This window comes from Corapipo altera, unplaced genomic scaffold (genome assembly GCF_003945725.1).
Source record: "Corapipo altera isolate COAL_440 unplaced genomic scaffold, ASM394572v1 164, whole genome shotgun sequence".
Taxonomy (NCBI): Eukaryota; Metazoa; Chordata; class Aves; order Passeriformes; family Pipridae; genus Corapipo; species Corapipo altera.
The window spans coordinates 1,692,082-1,710,127 of NW_020884969.1; the positions used below are offsets into that span (position 1 = coordinate 1,692,082).

At 48.0% G+C, this 18,046-nt stretch overlaps 1 protein-coding gene across 2 annotated transcripts in view; it reads right to left on the reverse strand.

The window, feature by feature from the left end:
* EXTL3 (exostosin like glycosyltransferase 3) overlaps positions 1–15,482 on the reverse strand; it is a 136,113-nt gene extending 120,631 nt beyond the window's left edge. Inside the window, exon 1 of one of the 2 annotated variants that reach the window (XM_027665101.1) lies at positions 15,443–15,482. The gene's annotated coding sequence lies outside the window, so the exon portion shown is untranslated. Of the gene's footprint in view, positions 1–14,687; positions 14,708–15,442 lie in introns of those variants that run through there. The other variant, XM_027665103.1, reaches the window with a different exon arrangement.
* Between the last annotated feature and the right edge of the window lie 2,564 nt (positions 15,483–18,046).

Genomic DNA, 18,046 nt, shown 5'->3' on the forward strand with positions numbered 1-18,046 from the left:
CCTTTTTTTTTTTAATTTTTTTTTTTTTAATTAAGCATCCAGCGCTGTCTGAACTTAAATTAAAAGTGACTGCAAACCAAGCAGTTCAGTAAAATAGAAAAGCAGCATTTTCAGTGTGTCTTTTGTTGCAGGCTGCGAGTCTCCAGCACTTCAGCTCACCCTCGAGTCCACACGATCTAAGGGGCCTTGACAACCTGCCAGGTCGCTGAGAGTGCTTGAAAAGACAGAAGACTTCAGGGAGCACGGGCTCAGCTCACACAGACCTGTGCTTAAGCCAGCTGTTCCATTTGTCCCCGGGTTCAGTTACCGCGATGTAAACCAGGGATAATTCTTCCTCGTCAGGAAAACAATCTGTTAGACATTATCATCACCATGTAGTACAGGCAGCTGGGAAACATGTAAGGGGAAAAAAACCCACCCCCAGAGCCCGCAGAAAAAGTCAGCCCCGAGCATGCACAGTACCCATGGTCACCCCAAATCCACTCCCCAAACTCGCTTTAAATAATCTTTTGGGACACTGTTCCACGGTTCTCTCCGTGAGCTGAGTGAATCATCCGTGTTTGCTGGAAATCCAAAGCGATGGCGGGCATGAAACGGTCGTTCTGGATTAGAGTCACCCTGGGAAAAGCCTGTAAAAGGCTGTCTGCTGGGATCGTGTTAGAGGTCCGCTGGAGACCCCACCGCTGGATTTGGATGTGTGCAGAGAGCTTTTAAAAACGACTAGAGAGAGAAAGAAATACTCCCAGGAATTGGCTGATTAGGGAGCCCTAAATTCCAGCTATAGGAGGAAGATAAAATACCAGCAGCGGGGCCCTGTAAGTCTGGGATGTTTCACCAACTGACCTCTTCACAAAGTAGGCATTGAGCAAAAACCAGAGGTGATTCTGCTGTGGACTTTTGGCAAATAGTGAGGATGTTGTAATAAAAGCTGCTTGGGATCACTCCATTCGACCCTGTTGCCCACAAATAGGTTTAAGCAAAATAAAAGCAGGTCCACAAGGTTTTCAGTCCCAAAAAGGAAAGTTGAGGTGATTAAGCAAACTAGTTTGAGAAGCTGAAAGGCTCCAATGAGAGGGCCTTGAAAGCGAACAAGAAAAACCATCTGCCATTTGCATCCTGAATGGAGAAGGTGAATAAAAAGCACGTGGGAAGCAATGAGAACATGCAGGAGCAGATAGTCATGGTCAAGCCCCCAGACTGAATAGAGATAAGAGAATCACGGAATCATCCAGGCTGGAAAAGACCTCCAAGATTAGAGCCCAACCTGTGACCAACCCCCACCTTGTCACCCAGCCCAGAGCACTGAGTGCCACATCCGTGGACACCTCCAGGGATTGACACTCCACCGCCTCCCTGGGCAGCCCCTTCCAATGTCTAATCACTTATTCAGTGAAGAAATTTTTTCCTATGTCCTAAACCTCTTAAGACTATGTCTTCTTGTCGTGTCCATTGTTCCCTGGGAGCAGAGCCCAACCCCCTCTGGTTCCACCCTCCTGTCAGGGAGTTGCAGAGAGCAAGAAGGTCCCCTCTGATCCCTCTTTTCTCCAGGCTGAGCCCCCCCAGCTCCTTCAGCCACTCCTGCTGCTCCAGCCCCTTCCCCAGCTCCATTCCCTTCTCTGGACACACTCCAGCCCCTCAATGTCCTTCCTGAACTGAGGGGCCCAGAACTGGACACAGCACTCGAGGTGTGGCCTCGGCAGTGCCCAGCACAGGGGCAGAGTCACTGCCCTGGTCCTGCTGCCTCACTATTGCTGGTACAGGTGAGGCCTTTGAGCAAAAAAGAGAGCAGAGAACGTCGGGGTGAAGGCAGGGTGGGCTCCAAAAAAATCTGTCTCCAACCTCCCCAGCCAGGGAAAAGCCAACTGACTTGCTCCGTGCTCTTCCAGGTTGCTGAAAGTCCAGTCCTAGCAAGGATTTCTAAGAGATCCACACAGTCCCTCAACTAAAATTCAGAAACCTTCATAATAAAAGCTTAGAAGTGCTGGAATGAGCCCCTTCATCCTTGTGTTTGGAAGAGCCAATGAGCATCTGATGTTCTCCTGTCCCCACATGGCACCGTGTCAATACCAGCCAATTCCAACCAGCATCTCCTCTGGAATCACGGAGACCTCCACACAAAACAGCTTAAGGATGGAGGGAAGGCCCAGCTCTTGATCACAGTCAAGGCTTGAGAACAGAGGCGGAATCAAATCATAAAAGGCCTGGAAAGACGGAGCGGAAAGTGCCCCGTGAGACCAAAGTTACGCTGTGCTAAAACACCTTGGCACCCGGCTTTGATAAAGTAACTGCTGCCTTCTGCCACAAAGGCAGTTGTTCTTATTTATTGGGATTTTAGCAATGCAACAAGGAATCCGGGGACTATTTGTAAAGGGGGGAAATGGGGATCAATAAGGAGATCGATAATAAACACTCGTGTGCTTTTAAGTGCTGCAGGTTTCTTAAAAAGGGTCGTTACAAAGGGAAATAATAACAAATAATTGCCAGCTTTTTGAGCACCATCTATTTCCAGGCCTAACTTCGCTGCAATGTACCAAAAGGCTTTCAAATTTAAAAAATATATATCTAAGAGGTACAGGCCTGCTGCCAAAATCCACCACTAAAATAGGGAAACAGGTGCCAGCTGCTGCTTTTTCCCAGTGCAGAACGATATTTCCTCCTTTCTCAATTCAGTTATTAGTGCATTAGAAACAGAGAAACCGGCTCCAAGCTGAATCATAACGAAAATATTCCTTAAAATAAAACCCTCTATGTTTTTTTCTCTCCTACCTGCAGGATTCTTAAGAGTATTTGCAAAAGCACAGGACCGGAAATCCGGAGTCTTATCCCTTAATACTGAAGTCAACCACATTGCATAATCCCATTAATACATTTATCAGGCTCCATCTTCACAGTAATCAGGTTTTTAGCCCTTTACACAATTCCCATTAAAAGGCTTTTCGAGCACCTCCCTTAGTTTAGGTCTATTCTGCTCTTTTCCAGCCTAAACTTTTTCAGAGCCTTTTGTTGCTGTGCCAGATTTGTCATTTAATTTAAATAACTCTTCTCCCTCTCTGCTAGTTACGCCAGTGTATTTATAGAGAAAGGAATATAACTTTTCTCTGCCTTTTTTTGTCACCACCTTACCATGCAGGCTCCTATAATCATTTTGGGAACTAGATTCCCTGTTCTCCAGATCATTTCTAGCAGATACCCTCCCCTGCCCCTTGCAGAGCTGAAATCAATCCTTGTCCTGCGGACAGGGAATTCAGAGTGCATTTTAAGCAGTGCCTCACTAAAACCTGTTGCAGTGGCATTTCCTTGTCACTCATGGAAATAACTCCATTGACAAATGTGATCCTGGTGTGTATCTTTATCACCAGGACATCAGAATTATGCTGTGATTGATTAAGACATTCCAATTCCCGCACAGAAACTCCAACTTTCCATCAGAGTTTGCATTACAAGGACTCACATTTGCTTTGAGACAAATAGTCCTAAAGTCAGCCATTTTTCTCCTGGGATCTCCTGTTTTTCCTCTTTTGATGACATCTCCAAATCCCATAATTTCTGCTCTGTCATTAGTCAATACCTTGATTAACACTGCTCTTTATGCCTTGAGGAACACCATTGCTAACTTGCCTGCCGATCCTTCTTCAACCATCCCACCTTTTCTCCTGTGAATGCAGGATTTATTGATGCAAAACAGAGCAAAACACTTCAATTCTGATTGATTTAAACTCGCTTACTTTGCATCTTTCGTGGGGTTTTTGTTTTTTTCTTAATGAAAGGCTGATTTTTGCTGGTGGAGAACAACACAGGCTTATTCTTCCATAAATCAGGTCTTTCCCTGAACTGCAAAGCTGTCCTGTTTTTACAGTTGGGCATTTGTAAAAATTAATAAACTATGCAAGTCAACACATTTGATGTTAAAAACGGTAAATGAAGTTTCTTAATGACTTGTCTGACTTTTTAATTGTACTCAGGTTTTATGTCACAAATTTGAAAAAAACAATTAGAATGCAGGAAAAAGGCATCTCAGGCTTGTAGTTAAATAAAATAAAGCTAAATGTGCTGAATACATAGTTTAAGTTAAAACAAACTGGTTTATTGTACAAAGGAATTCTGCAGCCTATAAATAGAACCAGCTTCTCTCTACTCAGCACCGTCTGCAGGTTTTCAGAACTTGAAACAAAATTAGGTTCTGTTCTCATGCAAAGGGAAGAGCTGATGCTCAAGTAAAATGAAAAGTGGCAAAACCCACTTTGTCAAACACTTTCTTTGACCCACCTGTGAAAGAGAGGGCACTCACACAACCCCAAGCACACTCACTGTCCTCCTCCCATCCCTTCCCTCCCTCCCCAGAAATTCCTGCACACAGGAATTCCACCACCACATAGGTTTGAAATCCCATCGGCCACAGAACCAGGCAGGGAGGCTTTTCCTGGTGAAAGTGCAGCTACACGAGACAGTAAAAGGGACAAACTGGAAAATAAACAGGGAAATCCCTCCAGCTGGAGTGGTGAGGGATTTGACCTGCAGCAGAACACACATCCTATGGATCAGGAATTGTCCCCAGTAAATGTTACCTCAGTCTGAGCCTTAGAAAGCTGCTTCAGCTTCCTCATCAAGATCTTCTCCAAGTCTTCCTCAAAACACCAGTCCTGAGGTACTTGCAGACCCTCCAATATGTGGCAATATTTGTGTTTAATCAATACCAGTCCTGGCTCCCAAGAGAGAAAGAACATACAACAATCTGCCCCTCCAACTACAGCAAAGTTCCACTAAAACCACTACGTGTGTCGAGTTTTAAATTCAACCACATTTAAAGGCAAAGAAAAATCCTCCCTTTCTCCCACCACTGACAGAACAATACTACGCTCTGCCTTTTTTTTTTTTTTTTTGTAATTAAAAATAGGCTGAACTTTAGGAGTGTTGTTGCACTTGAAGCAGTAGAATAAAGTGCATCATAAAAAGATGCCACTGGGATCAGTTAAAGCCAAGAAAATTGAAAACATTTAGGGGGAACGAAGCCAAAAGTACAGAACCAGATTTAAACTCGGCGTATGCTGTGGCAGGAGGCCAGTGGAAGCAGAACCTGCTGGAGGAGGAAGGAGAGGGAAGGCTCCCTGGATCAGGGATGGTGGGCCAGGGAACTGGCAGCTGGCACAGCTGGGTGAGATCAATGAAGTACCAGAACTCAGCTGTAAAAATTCCTCATCATACTAAGCCATGCCATTAATAAACATGGAGCTGTTATACACCACTTGCCACCTTTCAAAGAGTTCCAAACCCAGTGACTAATCCTCACAACCACCTCCTTAGGTGCAGGAGCTGTTTATAGAGATGAGAACAAAGGCAAAACGGTGAAGTCATTGGCCACAGCTCCTAAAAAGCAGATTTTAAAACCAAGCTCAAATTCAGGGCTCCCAGACACAGCCCCGTGGCTGGGTGCAATTTCCCTTGCGTTTCTCTCACAGCAGGAGACCTCTGCAACCTAAAACACTTGCCCCCAAACCTGAAACCTCATATATTAAGTGACTTCTCAAGTGGGTTTACTTCTCAAGACTGGTTTTGTATCTTCTCTGCACAATCAGCAGAGCAACAGAGGAAGTAAAACGGGTGAAGTGGCAGCACGATGGAGATCAACAGGAACTTTTGGCCACTAAACTTGCACTTCAGCTGATGTGGTTTAACAAAGTGGAAAAAAAAATAGCACCTAGCAAAGCCTCTCACTAAAAGACAGTAAATCACAACTCCTCGAGTCTCTCCTCCATCTGTCTTTCCTCCAACAAATAAAATTACCTTAAAATTAACAAGAAAGCTACGACAGAAATTCAGTTTTACAGCAAACTCTTGGAGGGAAGATGATACGGACACACAGAGCATACCTCTGTTACCAATGCTCTGCTGAGCAGAGATCTCCAGAGGAGACTAGAACTAAAAAACACGTTTTAACCAAGTGCCAGAAACAAGAATAAGTTCCTAAAGGGAAAATAAACCCAACACACTTGTGTTTCTAAGCACCTCAAGGACGTTATCAATAAACCCAGATGCAGCCTTTCCACAAAAGCTGCAGCGACAATTGATTCAAATGGATGGCACTTCTGTAGTGCCCCTGTTTGACTCTCGAGCTGAAGCAGATAAAAATTCAAAGATTGGACTTCCTTGGTATTTTTATGTTAATCTACACAGCTTTAGGGAAATTGTTGTGACTCCAATTCACTCCGAGCAGTCAGAGCCATTCAAGCACCTACCAGCAATTTTCCTACCTCGCGGTCTATCTCATAAGTCAACCTGATGCATTATCTTCCCTGCACAAATCTGTCATGAGCACCAGGCAGGCTCCCCCTCGGTCTTGATAAGCAGGAGCAGACTTGACTCATCCTCTTTCCCCCCCCCCTTTCATCCTGATTTGTATTGTCTCCTTTACAATTTAGTTTTCCCACATTGCACGAGGAGAAGGGATCAGTATGTGTCTAATGTGTGTGCAAGGGACAACAAGAGAAAGAATGTGTTTTTAATCTCCACCTACTCCTCTGGCTAACAGTTCCTTTGGCTTCATCTCCTTGGAGGTATTTTAGCATTAAATTCAAATGAATTCTCCTTTTCTTTTGCTTTTATTGAAAGAAAACAATAGGACACGGGAGAAACCCACACAGCAGGAAATGCTTCCTGATCTGGAGTGCTTGGACTTGCTGAAGTCATTTGCTCTGTCTCTGCAGAAAGCAGACAAGCAGCTACACCTCTCCTGGGGCTACTTTTGCCCAAACTGACACTGCACTTCAACTAAAAACCAGTTTTACTGCAAATAGAGACCGGCATCCACGGGCCTGAGGTCTACCAGGGCAGCAAAGCTCTGGCTCTGGTTGATAGAGCTCCCAAAGCAGCTGGAAGATCTCTCTCCCTCACGGGGACTGTCTGGTATCCACTCAGGCAAACTGGAGCTGCACCTCTGCCCCAGGCTCAGGGAGTACCTGGGCTATCCCTGGTGCCTCACTGCCTCTTCCCCATGAACTTATGCAACCCTAATAACCCTTCAGAACTTATTGGGGTGGTGAAAACAGACACACGGGTGGGTGGATGAGGTTGACGCTCATTTTGTAAGAACACAACACAGATGTGTTGATTGTGGGGGCAAAAAAAGGGTGTGTTGTCATGGATCTAAGCAGAGATCCCGAACACTGAGGTATCCACAGTTCAGCAACCTAAAGATTCGGGTGTAGCCACACGGAAAAATCGGTATTTGGATGTACTTAGGAACAGGCAAAGGTCTAAAATAACATGTTCATGAGGAAATCCACAGCTCAGCTTCTTCCTTCAAGACCAATGAAGGGCATCACTGGAATGACACTGCCAAGGACACAGACAGGACCGCTCACAGCACAAGCAGAGGTTGCACCACACTCCCAAACTGCTTCACCAACAGCTCTGGGGTTGGGCCACAGACATGGGAAGAACAGAGCTGAGATGGACCTGTGAAATCCCATCCCTTTCCTCCAGGCTGCTCCAAGTTTTACTTCAGTCATTTTTTTGCAGGTATCCCCTCAAGATTCTCCAGGATATCCTCAGACCAGGGTTGTCAAGCCTAGATCAGTGACAAAGCAGGTGGAGCACAAGCTGTAACTCATTAGCACCTTCAGTTCTTTAGGAATTGTGATTATGTCTGCCTTTTAACGAGGCCTTCAAGGCAACATGAAACACAACCAAACAATGAGCAAAAAAGAAGTCCTCAGGTGGTCAAAGATTCATTACAACAGGCAGAATCACTCCCTTCATCCTCTCTTAATTGAGTAGCCTGGCAAATTGATGAATTACAGTTAAATGATCTAGCTGTGATGCCCCTTGCTGATGAATGAAGAATATCCTGCCAGAGCCTCCTGATTCCAGGTGATGGATCTGAGCCCAGGCTGCAACACAATTCCTTGTGACTGACAAGCTCAGCTATTTCCCCTCTTAATCTTGATAATATTTGATTGCATAAATCCAAGGTCATAATTTCCCAGGTGGATAAAATTGTTCGAAATATCACCAGCCCTCCAATTACTTCAAAAAAAAAAAAAAGAAAAAACAAGGTGAAGAGTATTCTTTCTTGTAAGAGCTGGTGAGATCTTGTTGCTGGGAAATGTCTACACCCAAACCAAACCTTTGCTGGAGCGTGAAGGAGCAACTATGGAGTTACATTTGTCATCTCACGGCCCAGAGCCCTTATCATGCAGCCCTCAAACCTCAGGGACATGGACCCCTCGGGACCAACACTGCTCATGTTCTGTCACAGCCCAGCAGATCCTTTCTTTTTTGTGTGTGTGTGTGTGTGTGTGTGTGTGAAAATTTGATAGGAAGCAGCTTGGCTGACTGGGAAGGATTTCAAGATGTGGGAAGCAGGGAAAGGATAACTATTAATTGGCATCATTTTCTCTCAGCACACACAAACACTTTCTAATAGGGGAGCACCTTAAAAACCCCACGCTCGAGCCTCAGCAAACACTTTTGGGATGCAACTTGACTTCTCCTCTCCATTTTCTTGTCCTTCCAAAGGCAAAAAATGGAAGCAAAAGCTTCTCCACCTTGGCTGCACAAAACTTTCACACAGATCTCTGCACAGCATCAGCTGGATCCAAAGATGTTGTGTCATTTGTGAAATATTCCAGCGCTTTATTGTGCAAGCTCCTAATTATTAATGTCTGTATTTCTGCAGTGAGATTTATGAGGTAGCTCAGGGTGGTGGATTTCAACTGGTTTTCCCTCAAATCTACAGATGGGAATCCACAGAAGTGGTTTTTTATCCCCTCAACTTCTGGAGTCTCCGGTGCAGAAAAAACCCCAAGGAATAAACAAGCCCCTCAAAGGAGGAATCTGGGATGAAAATTGTCCTTCTTTGCCTCTTCCACCACCACAGTCATGGAAATGTCTTTTTTAAAGAGCTCCACATGTCCCTTGGGGGAAATACAGCCAGAACTTTGCAAAATTTCACTGTTTATCTGTTTTTAGGGGATGTTGCAAGCCTCCTTCCATCCCACTGAGGCTTTCCAGACCGGCTCCAGAATCAAGATTGCAGCAGGAACAGGACACAGATGGTCCCCTGGAACCAGGAGAAAAGAGGCAAGTGATGCAAAAGGCAGTGGCCCCACGTAACCCTTGCAAGGGAGCCAGAGCCTGTCCCCGTGGAACAATAGCAGGAAGCTGTCCCTGGGCTGGCTGTGGCCTGGGCCTCCCAACCCAGGAGCTGGGGATGGAAAAGCCTGGCAAGGGAGAAGCAGAGAACTTCTGAGGACAAAGGGTTTCACTCCTGGTTGTGATTCTCACAGCGAAACGAAAGGGAAAAATTTAAACCCTGGAAATTCAGCTGGTTTTGGAGGTAAACACATGGTTGGAAAGTCAAATGAAGCTGATCCCTCTTCCTCTCTGAGGAGGTGGAACATTGGAAAAGCCTGTGGAGTGAGCAACCAGTACCTGGACTAGTGGCAGAAAACACTGAGATTTATATATTCATATATAATTATTCATAAATATATATATATTCAGATTTATATATTCACATACATGTGCCTGTGCCTATAGAGATGTTGGGTCGCTTTTAATGCAAATATAAAGAAAACCCCACAACATCTTATATGGCTCCAGGATGCAGGATTTAAAAAAATAACCATCTCCAAGCACTGCTGGTGCCAGGGAGTTAGAGGTGCTCACAACAGGCAGGATAATGGGATCTCACCGTGTCCTGCTCCCTTGGAAGTAACTGCGCTGTTATCAGGAGATGCAGGATATGAGGCTCTGACACTGCTCTGATTCATCCACTGGAATAAAGCAGACATTTGATGGCATCTGCATTGCTGACTCAATCTCCTATCTCCTGTGCTGATCTTGTTGGTGCTGGGAGAAGGGATTTGGAGGGAAAAGCCGCGGCTCTGCTCCTCGCCTCGGGGCCTCACCCGTAAAAAAACAGGTAAATAAAAAAATAAAGAAAATAAATGCGTTCCTGCCTCCATCCCACATCCACCAGGGCAAGGCTTTCAGCTGGTTTTCTCCACCCTAACTTGGCAAAGCAACTTAAAGGAAAAAAAAAGAAATTCCAACTGCTCCGCTTTCGGAATATATTTGAAATTAAAAGAAAGTCAACCTTGCCCTGTCTTCTCCTGGCACTTTATTCCCAGCCAGCCTCAGGAAAAAGCTGGAAGACAAACATTTTCTTGTTGAGGCTCATTCTACCTCCAAGCAGTTGTTTCCAAAGTCTGGATTTATTTATTTTATTGAATTTCAGCTCTGGCACACCTCACTTTCTTCCTTTTGGGGAATAAACAAGAAGAGCAGCAGCCCAGCAAGTAATGAAACAGATTCTCCTCCAACTCCACAAGTACAGGGAATAATTTGGGTTGGAAGGGACCTGAAAGATCCTCTCGTTCCAACCCCCTGATGTGTCCAAGGACACCTTTCACTGGACCAGGTTACTCCAAGCCCCACGGAGCAGATCCTGGTTGCTCCAACATGGCCTTGTGTGGGTCTTTATCCCCGTGGCAACACCCAGGTTGGGTGATCTGTGTTGGACAAAGGTAATATGGGACAGGACTATCCACGCCCCGTGTCCCTCCTGGTATTTCATTCCCTGAGGGTGCCAACAGGACCTCAGGGTGGGTCACACCAAGTGGAGACACCGCGCAAGAGCGAGAGGTTTCCCCTCACACATCCTCCCAGCCTGGCTCCCTGGAGCCCACACAGCTCACAAACACAATGTCCACACCGGCTCTGGAACCTCTGGGATGAGCCAGGAGAGGAACATCCCCCCAGGCTGGTGAGGCAGCTGAGGCCACGCCAAGCCCCAGCTCCCAACCTCCCGCCCGGGCTGTGGCAGCGGCCCCACCAAAACCAGGACCTGGAAGAGCCAGAGGAGTTACAGCAAACAAGAACAGGCCTGGGGTTGGCAGGCTCAGTGCCCAGTGCCAGGACTGAGCCTCCTTTGCAGGGAAGTCGTGTCTCATCAAGCCTTGACTGAGCACTGTCCCAGTCTTGCCAAAGGCTCTTCCTGTTAATAACACATGAGCTCACCTCTTCCCTCCACCGTGGCACTTCCCCGCTGGGTTCCCTCCCCTCTGAGACCCCACCTCTCTGCCAAACATGGTCAGAATTGATCCAGGGATGGACAACAAGGGGCATCTCCTTAATCCTCCTGTTTTTTGGGAGATACCTCCAACTACGGCACCGACGTGCCCAGACCTCCAGGTGAACCAAGCAGCAAACCCTCCCCAGGCCTCACTGCATTCACATTCAGAGCTCTACTGAATTTCCCCCATCCCGGTTTGTCTCCACTGTTTAATTAATCACAAACAGGAATTCAGGGCCGAGAGGCTGTTCTAGGACAGTGGCAGTACACAGCCATTAAATAAAATATAAACACCTCATCTATTCTTAACACCAGGTTTGATCTTTGCTGTTTTCTTCTCCTTTTTTTCAAGGTGATTTGCAATTTCTTTGGTTGCATTTTGGGGAGGGGAGGGCTGACTTACTGCGTAATCTCATTTTTGATCTATTATTAAATGCCTGCTTGCTTTTTTTTCCTTCCCCCCCCCTTTCTCTAGGAAGCCTCAGCAGGAATAACAGCTGGAAAGAAAGGTGAACTGTGAAATGAAAGCTGCGAGAGGAAAGAACTGCTTGAAAATTTTCAGATTTTTTGGCTGTAAGAAATCTCGGATTCGCAAACCAAGGCCAGGGCCAGGACTCAGCAAAAGGACCACAGAGCACGAGGTCAGCAGCACTCAGAGCATCCAGGAACATCTCTTTTTTTTCACCATTTTCATACAAAATACGATCCCCACAGGGAGTTACTCAAACCTGTAGAACGCAGCCAGGTACAGAGCACTGTGAGGTGCAAATCCAGTGCTCCCTGTAGCAGCCTCTGGAGGTGGATCCCTTTTGTTCCCAGTGGGTCAGGATTGCTGGGTGATTTTCATCAATGATTATTGCCTTATTAACTAATAAACCCACTCTTTAACCGTCAGGAATGCAACCCAGGGAGAGTCCCAGCCACCAACGCTATTTTTGGGGAAAAGAGTAGGTTTTTTAAGTGCCTTTGTTTTTGAAGAACAGCCCACGCAAGCAGCTGGAGGTTTTGCAGCAGAACTGGGCAAGTTCAGGCCCGTTTTGGAGGAAAAAGCATCCCCAGGCCACGTTCCATGGCAAACCCTCTGGTTTTAACAGGGGAATGCAGAAAGGGCAGGGAGACAGCACGCAGCCCAGAGAGCAGCTGGGCAAAGTGCCACCATCTCCCTTCTGCAACTGGACATCCCAATACCACTCCTCTGGGAAAATCCAGTGGGTGTTTGGGAAAGAAATCCAAACAAAAATGGCACATCTGGAAAGAGCCATCCCTTGGGTGGGGGCAGTCAGCAGATGTGTGCGTCACATGCAAGCCACCAGTGCCCACCACTCCTCCACCACTTGGAGGGTCACCAGGACCATGTCCTGGTCCTGCCACAAGGATCATAAAACCTTCTGTTTGACCATTTCCAGGCAGCTGCTCCCGGCACCCACCAGAGATCAGCTACAGGTATAATAAAGACAATTATGGACATGGGGCTGGAAACCCTTTCCTCCTTCCCAGAGAAACAGAAGAGATGGAGGAAGCAAAGTGAACCTTCAAATCCAGCTCACCCAACAACCACAAAATGGTTTTTGGGATCCCCAGTGACCAAATCACAGCTGCCACAGAAACTGATGTCGGTGACACGGGAGCAGAGGCTCCCTCGCCTCCATATTTTTGCTGGATACGACTGACTCAAGTTTCTGGGCACAAAACAAGTTGTAAAGAGCCTGTTCCCAAAGATATATGTCTGCTAAAAACCCCAGAGCTGGATGTCACCATGACAAAAGGGGTGTATGTGCCACCTCCTTCCTCCACCTCCAGCCTGAATCCCACCCTGCCTTCCCTTAAACTCAGCAAAAAAGAGCCAAATCCAAGCAACTGTCTACATTTGGCATTATCTGCTGTGAAATGTCAAACTTTTCAGCAGGAATTCCAACATTTCCATCCTGCCTCCCCCCAAAAGCACGAAGACTGGTATAAAGAAGCCAAAAATGTACTGGAGATGAGAAAGCATCACCTCCACCGGCCACAAATGAACTGGAGCTGAAAGGGCACTCTCAAAGGACCCAACAAAGGGTCTTGATGGGGAAAAACCCACCTGGGTTTCTCCACTGCCTGGTGTCACCTCAGAGTTTGCTTCCCATGCATCCATTTATACGGAAATGCGAGGGCACGTGTGGTTTAAAAACCCCCTCTGAGTGCTGGAAATATTGTAATGGATGGAACCTGCTCAGTGTGTCAGAATCTTCCCTCCCTCCCGATGTAACAACATTTCACAGGCACTTGAGACGTTGGCACCTACGTTTCATCTGGTTTCTCAGGAGAAGATGGAATAATTTAACAAATCACACTGATTTTCAGTCTCAGCCGTCGATTCTGCGCCTGCAGCGCCACAGCGAAGAAGCCACAGGTTCTCCAGGCCCATTCCTATGGGATCAGCAGGCTCCCACCCCCCTCAGCAGAGCACATCAGGGCACAACACATCGTTTCATTTTGACCTTTCCTTATTTTTTCCCCTACCAATATCCCACTTTCCCCACTCTGGTCTTTGCCATCTTCCCGGATGGCACTGGGCTGCATCTCCTGCATCCCTGAGACCACACAGGCTCTTCCAGCAAGGAGAAAGCTCCTGCTTGAGGTTTCTTCACGGGCAATTGGGAACATTTACGGCCCTATATAAATGATAAGTGTCAGTCACCTCAGCCCTCAGTCCTGCTCTGGAAAGGCACAATCCCACAATCGCCGGGACACATCTGAGCTCCAGCTCCCGGACCCGGCCAGGTCTGCAGCAGTGGGGATGGGCAGAGAGATATCTCAGCACCTTTTGTTTTCAACACCCCTCCCAGGGACGAAAATAAAAGAGTTTTCCCTCCTTTGCAGCATCCTTTACCCCCCCCCCCGAGCCCAGCAGCTCTGGCCACACATCCCTGGCAGAGCTCGCAGCTCCGGCTGCCGCAGGTCAGCCATGCTCCCACTTCCCACGGCTGCAGCATCTCCCGGCAAAAGAAACCCTGCAAACCCCCCTCCGGCAGCAGCCCCCTGGGGGACAGACACCCAAAGGAAGAGCTCGGGGGAAGGCAGAGCACGGAGCAGCCCCCGCAGGGAGCCAGGTTTGCAGAAAGGAGCAGAAGTTTCTTTGCTCGGCCCTCGAGACGCGTTTGAAGGTGAAGGTTGGACGTGGAAACATCTGGGAGCCCAGACTGCCCAGAGCAGAGCGGAACACAAAGAAACCCAGCCCAGCATGATGAAATACAAGTTTATTTGCTTTAGCCCGGGGCCAACTTCCCTCCCTGGCCCAGGAAAATGTCTTTAATGCTGCTCTGTCTGGGGGCTTTTCTGCCAAGCAGGCTTTTAACCAGCTGACCGACCAAGACACAACGCGAGGGAGATGGTGAGTCCTGAGCACCCCCCAGATCTATGACACGAAGGGGGACCTGAGCACGGAGCTGAGACCGGAGCATCCTGACTTCTCCAAGTGCTTTTGCTCTCCCTGCTGTCTCCTGGTTCACATCCCAGGACGAGGAGTGAACGCAGCCATAACCAAACCACAGAGAGGGACCACTACACCGGGGATCCCGAGATTCCTCTCTAAGGGCGAGCCAAACCCACTCCTCTGCTTCTGGGGGCCACTCACCTCCTCTCTGACCATTCCAGGCTCTCCCTCCCAGCAGGGATTTCTCCTCGTGGCACAGGAAACCTTTCACAGCCGCCAATTTTCCTCGCATCCCCCCATGGCCCAAATCGCCAAACTCGAAAGCAACTTCCAGCGGGGGCAGAGGAGCCCCCGCCCGCCGCTCAAACGCCGCCGTCACATTAAACCTAATTTATGTTGCACCATCCCGGCGCTGCGGGAGACGAGCCAGTGCCACCCCCAGGGCCAGCGGCACGACTTTCCCCCAAACTTTAGGGATCTGGGTGAAATCCCAACCACCGAGCCGCCAGCTCAGCCAGGGGTCATCCCACGGAAAAAAATCCCCCAGCCCCGGGGACACCCCCAGCAGCCTCAGGGACACCCCCAGCCCCGAAGACATCTCGGGATAGGGAGGGATAGGGAGGGGAAAGGGGATGGGGAGCCATGGGGTCCCCTCCAAGCCGGACCCATTCCGGGAGGGGCTGGTGCTGCTCCCCGGGTGAGTCCGGGGCACCCCTCCCGTGTCGTGGGGAGGGGGAAGCGGTTATAAAGTGAAATAACACAAATAAATAAGATATAATACTAAAATATATGAAATACAAGATACATAAGAAATATAAAAAAACCGAGAAAAAACCCCAAGAAAATAAATTCTTTTTTAAATGAAAATAAATAAAATAAAATAAAATAGCACAGCATAAAATGAAATAATATATATTCCCCCCTCCCCCCCCTTCCAAAGTATCCAGCCCCTTTACCTGGCGGGGCTGCGCTGCCCCGGGAGCCCCCTCGGCGCTGTCCCTGCGGCCGCAGCCCGGCGTGCGGAGCCCGCGGAGCCCCCGGCCCGGCTCGCTGCATTCTGGGAAGCGGCTCCCAAAAATGGGGGCGAGATGCCCTCTGCTGGCATCGCCTGCCTGGGGTCCCCTGGGATGGGAAGGGGCGGGGGGGTCACTGGGGTGTGGGGCTGGTTTGGGGTTCTGATAGGGTGTGTGTGTATATATATATATATATAAAAAAAAATATATATATATGTGTGTGTATATATATATATGTGTGTATATGTATATATATATGTATGTGTATATATATGTATATATGTGTATATATATGTATATATATGTGTACATATCTATATGTATGTATATATAGATATATACATGCATATACATGTATATGCATATATATTTTTATATATACATTATTTATATTATATATGGGAGAGGTGTATTTTTTAATAGAGATAGATAGATATGAAAACACAGAATCCCAGAATAGTTTGGGTTGAAAGAGACCTTAAAGCTCATCCCGTCCCAACCCCCTGTCCCATGGGCAGGGACACCTTCCCCTAGCCCAGGTTGCTCCAAGCTCTGTCCAACCCGGCCTTGGACATTTCCAGGGATCCAGGAGCAGCCACAGCTTCTCTGGGAATTCCAGCCCAGCCCCTCCCCACCCTCCCAGCCAAGAATTCCTTCCCAATATCCCATCTAACCCTCTGGCAGTGGGAAGCCATTCCCTGTGTCCTGTCCCTCCAGCCCTTGTCCAAAGTCCCTCTCCAGCTCTCTTGGAACCCTTTAGGCTCTGGAAGGGGTTCCAAGGTCTCCCTGGAGCCTTCTCTTTTCCATACCTTCTCCCAGGCAGCACCACAAAAAGGTGCCTTAAAACACCTCTAGAAAGGAAGTGGGAAGCACTGCTTTGGGAGGAAGGGGCAGATGTTGGGGAACATCAGCTTTTGGGGCGTAACTTGTGGCTGGAAGTGTGAGGTTCAGAGCATTCCCCCTGTGAGACCTTATTAGACACAAACATAGAGTGGCCTGTAGTTCTAGAAATGTACAGTTTGATGTACTGGAAATGTGTAGATTGATGTCCTGTATGTACCCCAGGGGTGTTTCAGCAGGGTGTGGGCTCAGGGTGAATCTGGGGGCTCTGGGTCCCAGCCTGACTCTTCTGCCCTGCTTTTCCCCTCAGGCATCTCCTCTCTTCTGTGCCCAGGCTGCTCATTAACAGGTAATTAATGCAGCTCAGGTGGGTAATTAATGCAGCTCAGGTGGGTAATTAATGCATCTCTGTATCAGGATCAACTAAATATTAATGAGACTTTGTGGCTTGACCTCCCTGGGTCACCTCTGGAGGGGCTTTGCTCTGCTGGGCCCAGTGGGATCCTGCTCAAAGGCCGACCAATAATCCAGCAAAACCCTCAAGGAAAGAGATCCCTAAGGGATGAGGATCCTACACCCAGCCAGGGTGGGATCCACCCCAAAAATGGGGTGAAATCCCAAATACTGCTCTGAAAGAGAGTCAGCAGGAGCCCTCACATGCTTTGATTCTCATCCCAAATTCGCAGTGGGCTCCTCTAGTATAATTCCTGTTTCCTTCCTAACGGCAGAAGCAACTGCAGGTCATGGACAAGGAGCCTGGAAAAGAGCCACCAGTGACAACAGAGAATTGCCAAAGGACCAGAGCCACAAGCAATCCAGCTGTGTGCACAGCTGGAACTCAACTTGTCTCCCTTCTTTTCCATGGCAAGAGCAGCTGAGTGACCATGGGCGGCCTTGCAGGTTCTTCTGATGCCACCCAGTGTCTGCTGCAGGTGGGAAGTGACATTTCAGATCCCACCAGTAGCTCACTCTGACTCAAAAAGCCTCTTTTTCAACCAAATTTCCCATTCCACGGGCTCTGTTCCCGTGATGTCTTTCCACATGTTCCCGTTGCTTCCCAGGAGCAGGGATGTGACTCTGGGGAGATCGGGGTCCCTTTCCCAACCAACACTTGGCCAGGTTCTGGGGAGGGCTGCAGAAATGTCTCAAATCCAAGGAAATCCCCTGTTTTCCTGCTATAACATGGTGTGTTTGCCAAGTCTCATGTCCAGAGCAGCAATGGCCATTTGGAACAACTGCTTAAATAAAATAAAACACTGTGGATGTTCCCTGGAACTGGCCAAGGACGGGGCCAAGGGGTTCCTTATGGGAAATTTTACCTGTAACTGATTTTTCTGGCACAGTTTCCTCTGGCTCCAGGTGGCAGCTTGGACACAGATAATCCAATGTCTTCAAAGGGGCTGGTTGTGCCGGGACCTTCCCCATGGAGCAGAGGATTTGTGGAAATTACAAAGCCTTCAAACGCTCCTCCTGGTTATGGAGCATCCAGGTCTGGACAGACAGACAGGGAAGAGTGAAGCCACCAAAGAACATCCCCTCTCCATCTCCTGCCCCCGGGGCAGCTCCCGGGGACCCCGGAGGGGGAGTTTAATCTTTTCCATTCCATTTTAATCAGCTCATCAGCGACAGGCATTGACAGCAGGGCTGGCTAAGAGGCTTAGGTCTATTATTCCCGAAGGATTAGCCTTTTTGATCCTAGTGGAGGGA